Genomic DNA, 12,310 nt, shown 5'->3' on the forward strand with positions numbered 1-12,310 from the left:
GATTTAAATTCTTAAATTTGATGCATTTCATATCCCCCTCAGATCTTCGCTGAAAAAGATTTTAATGAAGCTTGCATAAATCAGAGTGGCATTACATGGTCTAATAGTTAACTAATCCTTAATTGTGCAGTACTTTGAAATTTAATGACCATTATAGAGAATTCCATCAGGGTTAAAATGAACCAGGAAAGATTGTGATAGAAGAAGGAATTAAAAAAATGCAAACTGCTGATGCCAAAAGTGACATTTTTATTGCTACCTCCCTTTGAGAGAATTTGCAGTGAAATTAAAATAGGGTCTATTGTTCAATTGTTTTTAATATTTTATTTTCTTATTGTTTGCTGGCTTAAATTGTCATTTGTTGATGAATGGGACAATAGATATAAATCAATCAATATTTTTCTATATAAAAGGACAATAGATCTAGAAAACAAAGGTAAAGGAAGGGGCTATAACCTGATTTGGTCTCCTGACAAAAAATACATTTAAAACAGAGGGATCATGTAAAACAACACTCAATACCTAAGAGAGTTTAATCATTTTACTTCAAAATATACATTCTTTGAAAGTTCATAGAAATACTGCAAAATTTTAATCAGATTCATCAACCTTTTATTGAGTCCTTCTCATGGATCAAGTAAATGTGTTTCATGTACTATAATTTCCTTTTCAATTTTTCTACAGAGCAAGCAAAGCAGGTATTTTTTCCCAGTATACAAATAAGAAAATCGATACTCAAAATGTCCGGGAGAAGGCAGTGGCACCCCACTCCAGTACTCTTGTCTGGAAAACACCATGGATGGAGGAGCCTGGTGAGCTGCAGTCCATGGGGTCGCTAAGAGTGAGACATGACTGAGTGACTTCACTTTCACTTTTCACTTTCATGCATTGGAGAAGGACACGGCAACCCACTCCAGTGTTCTTGCCTGGAGAATCCCAGGGACGGCAGAGCCTGGTGGGCTGCCATCTATGGGGTCACACAGAGTCGGACCAAACTGAAGTGACTTAGCAGCAGCAGCAAAATGTCCAATTTTCTCAAATGCTAAAGACTTATTTGTAACATGTTATAGAACAGTATCATTACGCCAGAAGTCAGGTAACATTTCAGTGACTTTTATGATATCAATGTAGACATCATAAAACGTCAGAATTTTAAAAAAAATTCACTGCCCCGAACTAAGTTATCTTTACATGTTGAGTAGTCATAGTTATTACATTCAAAATATAACTATACAATAGGACAATGAGACAGAATATTTGAAATCCCAATGATCCAGAAAATACAAGAAATATAGATCATTAGATCTTCCCAACCCAGGGATTGAATCCAGGTCTCCTGCACTGCAGGTGGATTCTTTACCAACTGAGCCACCAGGGAAGCCCAGATACATAGGCATGGCTACTGTAGAAAACCCCATGGACAGAGGAGCCTGTCAGGCTGCATTCCTGGGGTGGCAAAGAGTTGGACACGAACTTAGCGATTAAACCACCACCACTACCGCTATGGGCTTCTTTACGAGTAGAGCCACTGGGGAGGCTTCCCTGATGGCTCAGATGGTAAAAAACTCACCTGCCAAAACAGGAGATGGAAGAGACATGGGTTCCATCCCTGGGTCAGGGAGATCCTCTGAAGAAGGAAATGGCAACCCACTCCAGTATTCTTGCCTGGAAAGTTGCATCGACAGAAGGACCTGATGGATTACAGTCCACGGGATCACAAAGAGTCGGACAAGACTGAGAAACTAACAGTTCTCATCTAGAATAAGGCAAAATTTAGAGCAAAAGAAAAAAATGAAATTAGAGAACATAAAAACTCTACCAGGCTGATCTGATTTATCCAAGAACAGAGTGAGACCTCCCAGGTCAAAGGCTGCCTTGGGCATGTCCTCTCAGATAAGGGCTGCTTCCCCTCACTTATAGCACCCTCTAGTCCATTAGAGAGATATGGGTGGGAAGGTTAAGAGGCCACATTGGGAAGGCAATGTGACAAGTGGGAAGGTTTAAAACTATTGTAATTTAGAATCTTAAAATGCTCATGAAAATAACTGTACCTGATCAGAAATAGAACATCCCTCCAATAGTACATGGTGGCTCAAGTGACTAAAGATTTGCTGAAATTGAGCAGGCACACGAGCTCTCTCCTTTTTCACTGGAACTTAAGATTCAAGGTCAGTGTGGCCAAGGGATGCTGTGGCCTGGAAGCTGTAACAATAGATTCCAAGGGAAAATCCCAGCATGTTCCAGTCTATTCTTATCTGTGGTGTGTTATAGATAAAGGTAGATACAGATACAGACATAGATATATAGATAGATATAGATGGCAGTGCTTTCATAATTTGAAAGGTGTTATACAGTGAACAAATGAATTAACAAGTAGATAGATGCTTAAGTGCATTATTAAATAAGATGGAGATTGGTATTTTGAAATAATAGAAAACACATACTCTTGGATTAGTGTCAGAATGAATTGTAGGGCATCCAGTTGGTGTGGCAGAGACTTGCTTGGTGTGGGGAATAGACCCACTTGCCTGCTATGAGAATGCGAGTGTGGTAGTAGCAGTAGAGTAAATAAAAGAATTAAGTTTTTTCTTTAAAAGCATGTGGAAATTCATCAGATGTGTTCACTGCAGGAAATCTCAGAGTCTCTTAGATGCATTCCTGAGTGCACATGTGCTCAGCTGCTCAGTTGTGTCTGATTCTTTGCAACCCCACGGACTGATTATAGCCCACCAGGCTCCTCTATCCATGGGATAAGCCCGGCAAGAATATTAGAGTGGGTTGCCATTTCCTTTTCCAGGGAATCTTCCCAACCCAGGGATAGAATCCATGTCTCCTGCATTATGGGTATTCAAACGAAGCTTAAAATACACGGGTCTTCAATGTGGTTGATCATTGCATCTCTTGATATGAATGTTGCATGGGACATACTGAGGAAACAGTGATGCAGGCACAAGAGTATACACGTAGGCCACAATCAGAACAGAGTTTATACTGAAACTAGGAGACAGCTTCTATAGCTTTGCCCCCGAAGACACTCATGTCTTAGATGATCCTTTTTTGAAATGTCAGTTTATTTAATTTTAGCAACAAGTAGCAAGTGTACATGATACATTTTCTCTCACCCTTTATAAAAATGTTCAAATTTTCCCTACCTTTCTCCATCCCTCAAACACAGTAATCACTCTTGCTTTCTTTCAATTAATATTTTCTCCCCCAGTCTACCAGCAAATCTCATTACTGAATGCTAATTTTTAAACCTGCAGATAAAATATTCTTTAATGAGAATGTCCTTATAATTATTTTCAGGATAATCTTTCATTTAAATATTAGCAAATTGTTGACCATCTCTTTGGCATACCAATGAACTATTCATTGACAGTTCTCTGCGGTTGTGTTCATGCAAGTTTTAAAGTAAATGATGCGGGCTTATGAGACGACAAACCTGCTGTTGAGATAACTTCCATTTTCTCTGCAAGCTGTCTTCTCTGAGAGGCAAGAGGCAATGACTTTCAGGAAGGGGGATAGACGGTGCCACCTATTCCATCAGAATATTGTATTTCTAAGCTTTAGTACAGCCAGTTGTTAGTTTACATATTATGTCATGGAACTTTTGATTAGAATTCTTCTTGTTATTCATTTTAACCTGAGGAGGTTTAAACTGTACTTCTGTTTCAATTTTTTAAAAGCTAAACACCAAAAAGTGATAGCAACTTCTATGTTTCTTCAAAGAGTTTCTGGAAAGAAAAACAGTTCTTAATTTTGAGTTCAAGGCATGCTCTAGTGAGCAAGCAACAAAAGAAAATCTCTAACTGTTGGCAAATAAAATATCACCCATTCACTTTGTTGTCAGTGAAATCTTTGAATATATCCTACATGTAAGTGACTGTGTTGTGTGTGTAGATACACGTCTGTGTGTATTCCCAACATAAAGTACAGCTTGTAGGTGATGCTTTGTCATGGGAAGTCATTTTCCCAACTCTTCCTGTGCTAAGATTTTGGGTAAAAAAGGTCACAGGAGCTGAGGTGGTAGTGGAGCAGAGGTCATCCAACATTGAATATGAGAGCAGAGACTCTGAATCATTAGCTCTACAAGACTCCAACTAGCAGCTGAACCAAGTAGATTAAGATGCCATCAGCCAATTCAGAGAAAAGCAAAGCTCTAGGACTGCATTGCTGCTAATGGGAACTGGGTACCTTTCTTCTTTTATATTGAGCGCAATAGTATTTTGATTGTCTTGACTATCGAAAGGCTCAGACAGTCTCCCACTGCAATGCGGGAGACCTGGGTTCAATCCCTGGGTTGAGAAGATCCCCTGGAGGAGGCCATGGCAACTCACTCTAATATTCTTGCCTGGAGAATACCCATGGGCAGAGGAACCTGGTGATCTACAATCCATGGGGTTGCAAAGAGTCAGACACAACTGAGCAAATAAGCACAGCACAACCATCAAAATGGATAGCATTTTTTAAAAGCAGACCTGCGCCAAGGACACGTTGCTAGAATTATCTTTCAGGTTGCATGCTCAAGGACTGTCTCTCCAGCAGCCCTGTGACCTACCCCCAAACACTGACCCTCATGTCTGTCCTAATTTGTCTCCTTGTTCTACTTGAATCCCAGGGCTTGTCATTCAAGTCAGTCTAACATGAGCTACTTCAACACATTTGCCCTTTTCTTCCTTCTTCACAAAATCCCAATTCTAGATAAAATAAACCTCTGTGTGCTTGTTCCAGGATGGCTGAACATCCCTGGGGAAAAATCACACAGCCTAGAAGAGTGGTTTTGTTTTCATTTTGTGGTTTCACTTTTAACAGGCTGTCTGAGTTGCCCTGAATACATATCACCCTACTCTCATCATTCTGGTCTCCTGTTCTCCAAGATGCATGTTTCACACCTTCTTTTTTCTCCTCAACTGCCCCACTGCAATTCCTCTTCACTCTCAGCAGCTGATTGAACTCTATGCCTTGAAAACCAAAGCGAAACACCTCATTTTTGGTGCAGCTGGAGAATGTCTTTAAGGCTAAGTTGCAGTGTTGCAATCATCCTAACTAGTTTATGGTATTTGCCCATCCCCTCTCTTATTTTACCTGGCCTCTGACAGCGTGGCTGTGCAGAGTTCTGCCAAGGACAACTTTGTTTATGTTAGGATGTGGCTCATAATCCTAATTAATTATGGGACGGCTGGCTGGTCCAATTATCAAGCCCCCCTCCCTTTTTTTTTTCCAGTTCTTATATTTTTGCATCTTGATCCTGGATTTAGGTGGAAGCTGATGAATCCTGGAGGAAGAAAGAAACACAAGAGAATGACACATGCCAGGGAACTCTGAAACTTTTAAAGCAGAAATTAAAGGAGCTGGAGTTCCACAGAGATGACTGGGGAGAGCCAAAGCAGTATTGTTCATTCAGTTCAGTTCAGTCACGTCCGACTCTTTGTGATACATGGACAGCAGCACGCCAGGTCTTCCTATCCATCACCAACTCCCAGAACTTGCTCAGACTCATGTCCATTGAGTCAGTGATGTCATCCAACCATCTCATCCTGTCTTCCCCTTCTCCTCCTGACTTCAGTCTTTCCCACCATCAGGGTCTTTTCCAACAAGTCAGTTCTTTGCATTAGGTGACCAAAGTATTGGAGTTTCAGCTTCAGCATCAGTCCCTCCAATGAATATTCAGGACTGAGTATTGTATAGTACTGCACAACAGTGTTATAGTGACACAAATTTCATTCCTTGAGTTTTACTTCTTAAACTAGAGGTGTTAAGTTTTAACACATAACAGAAATTATAAGTTTTAAGTCATAGGTACATATTTGCGATATGTATACTGGTCGTGAACATAAAAATTGTTTCTGCAGAGTGTTTCAGGAAGTTCTCTTGTTTACATTTAAGATATTTTATTAAGTATAGCCTTAGCTGATACTTAAGTTTTGTAATTTTTGTAGGACTAGTTTAAAGCAACTGAATTGCAAATGTTAAATTGTTTGTGAGGAAATTTATGGAACAATGATGTCCATCTTCCCTCCTAAACTCTGTCTCAATGAGAACAGACACAATTCATAGATTTATTCATTTTTACAAAAAGAAGTATTTATGAATCTTCTACATTATTTCTGTTTTTTTCTTTTTCTTATTCTAGGCTTTGCTATTTGAGATGCAATCAAAAGAGATACAGTCTTTCTCTTCAAATAGCTTACACTCTGTGAGAAGGGATATATAATAAACTTATCTCTGTATGTTGGTAGATGAATGCATATGTACATATTATGATAAATATTACGAAAAAAAGAAACAGGCTCAAGAAAATTTACTAAAAAGTGTTAGGGATAGGTTGCTTTCATATATAGAAATGTTACCGAAGGCTTCATCAAGTAGGTCACATTTGATCAGAGACCTAGAGGAAAGAAAAGAGCAAGCCCAGAAGATGCAACATTAAGGTCAAGGCCATGCAAGTGTAAAGACAGGAAGAAGGAAGCTGAGTGTGCTTGAGGCAAGCAAGCCTGGGTAGAGGTGTTCAGAGGGTGAGCCAAGGAGGTGACATCACAGAGAATTATAGGTGGCAAAGGAAATGGGGTAAAATAATAAGAGGTGCTGGCAGGAGATGGAAAGTTTGGAAACTGGTATGCAATTATTGGTAAGGATTTGGTCCAGAGTATTGATTGGGATGGTATTCAGTAAAGCAGGAGTTATACACAGGGATGCAGGCTTACTGACCTTATGGTTGCAAATGACTTCAGCAACAGTGAAGCACACTAGGACTCTGAGCATCAGTAGGAAAGTGAGTGTGGAGGTCCTGCAGGAGGACACAGAGCTCTGGAGGCCCCTTTCCAGAGCTGACAATGTTGGCTGCATGGAAACAGATGGAAGTCATGGATGGCTTTGGCTTATGTATCCCCAGTGCCTAATTCTAGAGTTTCTAACGTCTGAAATTCAGTTACCTGGCTCAGACCGTAAACAATCTGCCCGTAACACAGGAGACCAAGGGTTCAGTGCCTGGGTCAGGAAGATGCCCTGGAGAAGGGAATGAGTGCCCACTCCAGGATTCTTGCCTGGAGAATTCCAAGGACAGAGGAGCCTGGAGGTCTACAATCAGGCTAACATTACTACGCTACTAAATATATTAAATGAATGGGTGGATAAATGAAACAAGGAGTTAGACATTAAATAATCCATTGTCTAGTCACGTTTCTTTATATTCAGTCTTGGTTTTTAGAATCTAATATTATTTCTGACAACAATCTTTAATAAAGTACAAATATAAATCTCCTCATTCATGTATTTGCTTCATTCATGTTCATTCAATTTCATCTGAAGTTCTACTAAGTGGCTGCTGATTGGGCTTGAAAGAGCTCACAGGAGAAACGATTACGTGCCTTTGATACAGAACAGGTAGATTCTCCCTCTTTTGTATCGCTTTAGATGAATACACTCTAGGAGGGTGAAATGTGAGGTGTATAATCAACCCAGCAGGATCCCTTGATCTGGTTACCTTGGGAGCTTGTTTACACCTTCGAATTTCTCTCAATTCCAGAAAGAGAGGCAATGCCAAAGTAGAAAGCCAAGGGCAGGCATCCCAGTGTCCATTATCAAGAAAGCTTGACCACAGAATCAGTTCTGGTCTGGTCTGATCCTTGGTGGATCCCAGCATGGTAAGCAACACCATGTCCATGTCCCCCCCCCCCCCCCGCCCCCGCTAATTTAGGTGTGGAGCCTCCGTCACCATCAGCATTACAGCCATTCTCTTTGATATTTATTTATTTTGCTTCTCTGGCAAATAATTTTTTTGCAGGAGAAAAAAAAATTTGCAAGGGTTCTTTCTCTTGCCATGATTGTATCTACCGCCTTCAGTGGTTATGGGGCTCTAGGATGATATGGGAGAATGGCGTTGAAACATGTAAATTATCACATGTGAAAGGAATTGCCAGTCCAGGTTTGATGCATGATACAGGGTGCTTGGGGCTGGTCCACTGGGATGACCCAGAGGGATGGCATGGGGAGGGAGGTGGGAGGGGAGTTCAGGATGGGGAACACGTGTACACCCATGGCAGATTCATATCAATGTATGGCAAAACCAATACAATATTGTAAAGTTAAAAAATTAATTAATTAATGAAAAATTAAACACTGATAAATGTTTTAAAGTAGAAAAGGGAAGCTGTTAAAAGCTGACATGAAATGTTCTCTTGTTTCCTTAAAGCTTGTTTGCCAGGGAATGAAAAGCAACAATTACTTTAATGTGAGAGTGGGTTTTCACACCAAAGCTGAATACACAATTACTCTTGACTTGGGGAATGAGTTTGAAAAGGGAGACACAAAAAGGTTGTCTTTTGCAACAAAAGAAGAGTGATTCAGGAAGGGCTAGAGGGAAGAGGAAATGGCTACAGAAACTTATCTTCTACAGAATTCCCTCACTGCTGTTTAACCATTTATAGACCTTATGTCTAGGCCTTATTAAATAGTTCATCACTGTTCAAATGCTCAATCAATCTGCTTGCCCTAATGTTAGATTTCCATCATCTCAGGAACGTGACAGGGTTTGACTGGGTATAAACTGTGAAATTAGTTGCCTAGCCTATAGCCTGAAAATAAATACTAACTGTGGAGTCTCTTTAGGGGTGAGCAATAACAGAACCGATGTGACCTCAGGCATTACTTTCTGCTTTGAAAGGCCTCAGGTGTCTTTCCCGGAAAATTCAGAGATGCTCATCTCTAAAAGCATTGTGTGATAATTTGAAACGAAATGGAATAACATAAAGTAAAATAGCATCACATAACGTAAGTATTTTGAGGGTACCAGAATGGTGCTAATGGAAAGAGTTCCAGCTTTAACACAAGGCAGCGTAAGGCTTGAATGTACACTACTTACTGGCTCGTGTGCGGCTTTACACAAATTTCCCCTGATTGAACTTGCTGAGCAGGTTTCCCCTTATTCAATTAATAATTTTCATTTTGCAAAGTTTTCCTCAGCATTTGGGAAAAAGATAAAGTGTTTGGACAATGCATTCTGACTAGGGAGCTGCTTTCCCAAGCTTCTTGATGGTAAAAATCACTGGAAGCCTTTGTTAAAAATAGTAGTTTCTCTTGCCCTCCTTTACAAAGAGCCCGATGCAGCAGTTTAGGTTGGAATCTACAGGGTGGGAATGCTAGATAAGAAGGATTTGGGGAAGATTTCTTGAGAATGTGAGATTTCAACTGGTTTTTGAAAGCTGGTAGGACTCTCGTAGGCTTCCCTGGTGGCTCAGATGATAAAGAATCTGCCTGCAATGCAGGAGACCTGGGATAGATCCCTGGGTTGGGAAGATTTCCCGGAGAAGGGAATGGCTACCCACTCCAATAGAATTGCCTGGGGAATTCCATGGACAGAGGAGCCTGGCAGGCTACAGTCCATGGGGTTGACGGAGGAAAGGAACAGGCCATGCTGACTCCATCTTGAAAAAGAAGGAAACTCCATCTTGCACTTTCAGTGAGCTTTGGACCATGAGCCTGGTAGCCATGGGGATAATATACCCATGGCCGAACAGGCCTCCCAGCCTAATATACACCAGATTCAATACCAAGATTTCCCGTCGCCAAAAAGAATGTGATAATCCCCTATGCAGTCAGTCACCTTTGTAATCTTTATGCACCCATTGGTGTAGGCTACAGTGTATAACCAGCTGAACCTTCTGATTGTGAATCATGGCTGTAACCTGGTTGGATCTCCCTTTAACACTTTCCAGGCTAGGTTTAAGGAAATTGGGGAAGTGGGCTTGAGCAGTACACTTAAGGTACATAAGGTTTTCATAAAAGTCAGTCGGGGTCCTTGACTAAGAGGAGACTCTGCCTTGGGCCTGCCAGTGTAATAAACTGCACTCCACTATCTGCATTGCCCTTCTGAGTGAGTTTGTTTCCTGGAACGCGTGGCTATAACAGGGTCTAAAGAATTGAACATGACTAAATGACTTCTACTTTTCACAGGACTTCTGGTGGGCAAGTTATACAAAGGCTTTTTAAAGCAGAGGGGATGACAGGGCACAGTCAGAGATGGACGTCTGTAGGGCACACTGTGAAAGGCTGAAAGTCTGGAGTGGTTACAGTGTCAACTGCAAACAAGAAGAAACAGGCGTAAGAGTGGAATATAATGCACCTGGCTTAAAAATTTGAACAGATCCAGTCCTTATATGTGTGAAAACCAGAAAAGAGATAGCCTTCCGGGGGACTGCTGCATATGCTAAAATTTCCTACAATTCAGGTCATTTAGTCAGATAAGAGATCAACACATTTTATCACACAGGCAGTTTCATAGTTCTGTGGGCGCATGGATTCTCCATGATTTCTTAGTGGAAAACCCGTGAGACAAGGCAGTGATGCTATTAGTGGTTCGTGAAGAGGAATGTTTATTTTGGACTCACCAATACCACCACCAGCTACTCTCCTGAAAGTCTGACCCAGCAGACAACACAGCTCTAAAATGTTCATATTTATCTCTGAATATACTATACTTTTCTGCTCCCTGGAGCTTCAAAGTCAGCCTTCAGTAAATGGTACAAGAATCTATTTTGTTGGTGATTTACCTAGAGGGACCTGTCCCTGCTTTCTTATTTAACTTCCACATTGAATTTAAATGTTTTATACTTATTTTTACCAATAATCGTAAGCCCGAGGCCAATGAATGAATTTTGAGTAAAAAAATAAATGATCTGGACTCATTCCAGAACCTAATTCATTTCCTGTGAGCAAGTTGGGAGCCTAGGGAATTAACTGTTTCACATCAATAGGATATTTTATATTGCACAGATCTGCTTTCTGTTAAAATCAACTGGAGAACAAGAGTAATTATCAACACATTTTGTTGTTGTTGTGGGTCCCACTCCAGCATAGAAATGTTTCAGGAAGCATACTATAATAGGGTATTGGATTTTACCAAGAAACATGGCCAGCCACCAGCTGGTGGGTTTTAAGATCCCCTTACTGGTGTGGATCTGCTTCTGCCTTTAATTTGGACTCTCTCTCCTAATAGGCTTAGTTTTTAGTTTTTGGTTCACAGCAAGACTGAGCAGAAGGTATAGAAGTTACCCATATGCCCCTTGCCACTCACACTGGCACAACCTTCCTCCATATCAACATCCCCACCAGTTGGTACATTTATGACAACTGATCAACCTATATTGATGTGTCAAAATCACTCAAAGTCCATAGTTTACATGAGAGTCCATTCTTGGTTTGTCTCCACCATAATAATGCCACACAGAGGATCCTGAAACCCCTCTGTGCTCCACCTAGTCATCTTTCTCTCCCTTTTAACCCCAGGCAACCACCGATCTCTTTACTGTCTTCATGCTTTTGTCTTTTCCAAATATCATATAGTCGGAGTCATGCAGTATATATCTTTTTCAAATTGACTTCTCTCACTTATTAATTACACATTTTTGCTTCCTCTGTCTTTGCATGACTTGATAGCTCATTACTTTTTAACACTGAATAATATTCTATTAAATTGGTGTTTCTTAAACAATGAGTTTAGATAGATCTATTAACACAGTGTTAAATAAATATTGAATGATGCATGAATAAGTTATTTCTATTTTTAAGATGCATTTTAAACTATTTCTGATTATACCAAAGCAGAATCTTTAGCAAATAAGACTACAACTGGCTTTCACTTTCCCATAATGAAGCAAAGTTTCATGTTAACATAATACATGTATAAGCAAAAATGATGAGTTTATGGAAATTAACTGTATAAGTATGGTAAAGAGTAGTTTACATGCATTTAATAACACTGGAGGTTCATAAGATTACAGCAAAATTATAAAAGTAATAACTGTTTAGGAAGCTATGTAGCAAGAATGACTTTTAAAATCCAACTTTAATGATGCCACATTCTTCTTAAATCCTTTCATTGCAATTTCATTTTAGGATACATACCAGGGACTTCTATTTCTCTCATCTTTTCACTAAATTCACCAGCAAGTTCTACCTCTATACCATGTCTGACATCTGTCTGATTCTCTCAGTTTCTATTACCAGCCTAACCCATGTCACCATTATCTTTACCTAAATATTGGCAAGAGATTTCTAAACCTACTAGCTTCCTCTGTTCTTCTCATGCCTCCACCCTAATCCTTTTGAATTTTGATATCTCTGCTTTTGAATATGCTGTCTAGGTTTGTCATAGCTTTTCTTCCAAGGAGCAAGCATCCTGTAAATATGGAAAGAAGGCAGTCTAGAGGAGAAGAAGTGGAAGGTTAACATTTCAATGTTATCTCAGTCTTTCTAGGGAGGAGGGTAGACCCTTAACTTTTATTCTCCACTGAAAGGGCTCACTTTCAGATCA

The sequence above is a fragment of the Oryx dammah genome, unplaced genomic scaffold, assembly GCF_014754425.2.
Source record: "Oryx dammah isolate SB20612 unplaced genomic scaffold, SCBI_Odam_1.1 HiC_scaffold_19, whole genome shotgun sequence".
NCBI lineage: Eukaryota > Metazoa > Chordata > Mammalia > Artiodactyla > Bovidae > Oryx > Oryx dammah.